This window comes from Otolemur garnettii, unplaced genomic scaffold (genome assembly GCF_000181295.1).
Source record: "Otolemur garnettii isolate 467f Iridium unplaced genomic scaffold, OtoGar3 scaffold00028, whole genome shotgun sequence".
In the NCBI taxonomy this organism is placed as follows: Eukaryota; Metazoa; Chordata; class Mammalia; order Primates; family Galagidae; genus Otolemur; species Otolemur garnettii.
The window spans coordinates 14,415,971-14,420,425 of NW_003852423.1; the positions used below are offsets into that span (position 1 = coordinate 14,415,971).

Consider the following 4,455-nt stretch of genomic DNA (forward strand, 5'->3'; position numbering starts at 1 on the left):
GAGACTCTTGTCTCAAAAAAAAAAAAAAAAGAAAGAAAGAAAGAAAGAAAGAAACATTGAAACATCAGTTTGTTTCTTTGGGGACCACAAGATATTTTACCTACTTTCAAGTTAAGACAGATTTCAAGGCTAAGTATGAGTTCTTTCACTTGATCTAGGTGGCTTCATAGGTGCACACACAGTTAAAATCAAGTTGCAAAAGTAAGAGATATTAAAGCATCTTTTTTAGTCATAAACAAACCCCAACTGTTACAAAATTAATTTCTTTTAGAGTTAGGTAGGTATAATCAATAGAAGGAAGATGGCTTACATTTTTTAGGCTCACCTTTGAAGAAAACTGCAAACCCAAAAAGCTTGTGTTTCTGACAAGTAAAAATTACATCATAGTGCCTGCTTTTCATTTCTCTAGACACTGGTAGTGATAATTAGCATCACCCTTTGCACTTGCTCAGGGCTTTCTAACTAACAAGCCGGGACCGCGTAAGCTGGAGGTCAACAGCCCTGGGTCTGAATCCCAGCACCCACGCTTCACTTGCTTATTACCTAACCTCTCTGGACCGCAGATTTTCCGGCAGTATAGCTGTTTGTTTGTTTGTTTGTTTGTAGAGACAAAGTCTCTTTCTTGCCCTTGGTAGAGTGCCGTGGCGTCACACAGCTCACGGCAACCTCCAACTCCTGGGCTTAAGCGATTCTCTTGCCTCAGCCTCCCAAGTAGCTGGGACTACAGGCAGCATGTGTGGTAGGCGTATTTCTTTGTGTTCACATCCGTCTGATGTTCATCATCCACTACAAAACATGAACAGGAGCACAACAAACTGATCATAGTCAACAATAAGTTAGGGTCTACTTAAAGTAACTATATAGGCTAGGTGCGGTGGCTCACAACCTGTAGTCCTAGCACTCTAAGAGGCCAAGGCCAGTGGATCACTGGAGCTCAGAAGTTCAAGACCAGCCTGAGCAAGAGTGAGACCTTCTCTCTAGAAATTGCCGGGCATTGTGGTGGACTATTTATTTATCTTATAAATTTTATAAAATAAGATAAACTATAGCACGGAATTGGAACATTCCTAACACAAAGAAATGATAAATGCTTGAAGTGATGAATACCCAGTTACACTGATTTAACTATTACACATTGTAAGCTATGTCAAAACATCACATGTACCTATAAATATATACAACTATTTTGTACCTATAATAATTAAGAATAAAATTTTTTAGAGTTTTACTATGTCGCCCTCTATAGAGTGCTGTAGTGTCACAGCTCACAGCAACCTCCAACTCCTGGGTTTAGGCAATTCCCTTGCCTCAGCCTCCCAAGTAGCTGGGACTATAAGTGCCCACCACAACACCCAGCTATTTTTTTGTTGCAGTTGTTGCAGTTGTTTAGCTGGCCCAGGCTGAGTTCAAACCAGCCACCCTCAATGTATGTGGCTGGCGCCATGGCCACTGTGCTACAGGCACCGAGCCAAATGAAATGTTTTTAAATTAAAAAATATGGGGCAGCACCTGTGGCTCAGTGAGTAGGGCACTGGCCCCACCTACCAATGGTGGTGGGTTCAAACCTGGCCCCAGCCGAATTGCAACCAAAAAATAGCTGGGTGTTGTGGTGGGCACCTGTAGTCCCAGCTACTTGGGAGGCTGAGGCAAGAGAATAGTCTAAATCCAGGACTTGGAGGTTGCTGTGAGCTGTGACGCCACGGCTGGCACTCTACTGAGGGTAATAAAGTGAGACTCTGTCTCTAAAAAAAATAAAATAAAATAAAAAATATGAATGAAGATTTTTATCTATTTTATTTACTACTGTATCTTCAGGGCCTGGAATAGTGCATAGTAAGCACTTAGTGAATACTAGATGAACAGATGGACAGATGGTTCTGATTTGTAACTGGGGAAGGAGGGAGTTTTGTGTACTGTGAGAAGAAGGAGAACAAAGGAGAATGCAACGAATGGAATGAGCTCCATGGTTAGAAGAAGGGACCAGAATGAATGACATCACTGATCACACAAAGGTCTGAACTTGTGTGTGCTCACGTTAGCAGTGTGTCTAACATATGTATGGTTGGCTCTGAACATACGTGCTGTTACTATTATTTTTAATTCTTTATGTTAAGAGACTCAAAAGCATTTTTGTCTAACACGTATGGCATAAAAAGTAATGTGAACATTCCACCATCGAACTTAAAGTAGTGTCTCTCATCCCTCTTTTGCTTTTTTTTTTTTTTTGAGACAGAGCCTCTCAAGCTGTCGCCCTGGGTAGGAGGGCTGTGGCATCACAGTTCACAGCAACCTCCAACTCCTGGGCTCAAGTGAGTCTCCTGCCTCAGCCTCCCAAGTAGATGAGACCATAGGCGCCCACCACAGCACCCAGCCATTTTTTGGTTGCAGCCGTCATTGTTTGGGGGGCCCGGGCTGATTTTGAACCCACCACCTTAGGTGTATGTGGCTGGCGCCTTAGCCACTTGAGCCACAGGTGCCGAGCCCATCCCTCTTTTTCTTTAAAAATTTACCACGTTTCCCTTTTAAACAATATATTGCTTAGTTTTTTAGGTTTTTGGACTTTATGTAAATTGAATCATGGACATCCATTACCTCATGACTTGCATTTTTTCATATTTAAATTTCCTAGAGGCCAAGGCAGGAGGATTGCCAGAGGTCAAGAGTTTGAGACCAGCCTAAGCCAGAGAGAGACCTGTCTCTAAAAAATAGCCAGGTATTGTGATGGGCACCTGTGTTCCCAGCTTCTCGGGAGGCTGAGGCAAGAGGATCTGTCTCAAAAGAAAACAAAAAAAAGGAGCTCTGTTCGCGCGACCTTCAAGATGGCACCTCAGAAAGACAAGAAGCCCAGGAGGTCAACCTGGAAATTTAATTCGGTCCTTACTCAGCCAGTGGAAGATAGAATTTTAGATTCTGGAAATTTTGAGCAGTTTCTACAGGAGAAGGGTAAAGTTAATGGAAAAACTGGAAGTCTTGGGAATGGCGTTCACATCGAAGGCTTCAAAAATAAAAATCACAGTTGTTTCTGTCAAACAGTTCTCTGAAAGGCACTTGAAATTCCTTACAAAGAAATACCTTAAGAAGAACAATCTTGGCTCGGTGCCTGTGGCTCAATCGGCTAAGGCGCCAGCCACATACACCTAAGGTGGTGGGTTCAAATCCCCAGCCTGGGCCCGCCAAACAACAATGATGAAACCAAAAAATGGCCGGCGCTGTGGCGGGTGCCTGTGGTCCCAGCTACTTGGGCGGCTGAGGCAGGAGACTCGCTTGAACCCAGGAGTTGGAGGTTGCTGTGAGCTGTGATGCCATGGCACTCTGCCCAGGGGGATAGCTTGAGGCTCTGCCTCAAAAAAAAAAAAAAAAAAAAAAAAAAAGAAGAACAATCTTCATGATTGGCTTTGGGTGTTTACATCTGATAAGGAGACTTATGAACTTTGTTACTTCACAATTAGTCAGGGTGAAGATGGATCAGAGTCTGAGGACTACACGAGGCCTTTTCTTACAGGGCTTTCCTTGCTGATAACACAAATGACGCTTACACAAGAAAGAAACATCTAAAAATGGCTTTTAGGGGTGGCGCCTATGGTGTAGTGGGTAAGGCGACGGCCCCATATACAGAGGGTGGTGGATCCGAGCCCCACCAAACTGCAACAAGAAAAAATAAAAGTGGTCTTTTAGTTCATCAGTGAATAAAATCATTGCACTAAGGGTGGCGCTTGTGGCTCAGTGAGTGGGGCGCTGGCGCCATATACTGAGGGTGGACAGTTCAAACCTGGCTCAGGCCAAACCGCAACAAAAAAAATTGCCGGGTATTGTGGCAGGTGCCTATGGTCCCAGCTACTCAGGAGATTGAGGCAAGAGAATGGCCTAAGCCCAAGAGCTGGAGGTTGCTGTGAGTTGTGATGACACAGCACTCTACCAAGAGCAACAAAGTGAGACTCTGTCTCTAAAAAAAAAAAAAAAAAATCATTGCACTCAAAAAAAATTCTGAGTCAAATGCTTTGTAGATCATTTTTATTGCTAGAAAGTATTCCATCATTTGAATATACTGTAATTTATTTCCACATTCAATTGTTCATGAGCTCCTATTTTTGTTTTTTCTTTTTGGTCTCCTCCTCAACCCATGTTTGCTCTTAAAGTAGTTCCCCTTTATCCTCAGGAATATGTGCAGGACCCCCTACTGCATGCCTGAAACTGTGGATGTACTAACCCCCCCTATGTTTTTTTCCTATACATGTCTATGATAAAGTATAATTTATAAATTAAGCACAGTAAGAGATGAATGACAGTAATAAAATAGAATAATTATAACAATATGGTATAATAAATTTAGTATCATGTTAATGTGGTTTCCCAGAATACTGTCCTACACTCTTCTCGTGACATGAAGCAGATACAATGCCCGCATGATAAAATGAGTGAGGTGAATGACGTAGGCATTGTGACATAGCCTTAGAC

At 42.6% G+C, this 4,455-nt stretch overlaps 1 pseudogene; it reads left to right on the top strand.

Moving 5' to 3' along the window:
- The first annotated feature begins 2,819 nt into the window (after positions 1 to 2,819).
- LOC100958062 lies at positions 2,820 to 3,555 on the top strand (annotated as a pseudogene).
- The last annotated feature ends 900 nt before the right edge of the window (positions 3,556 to 4,455 follow it).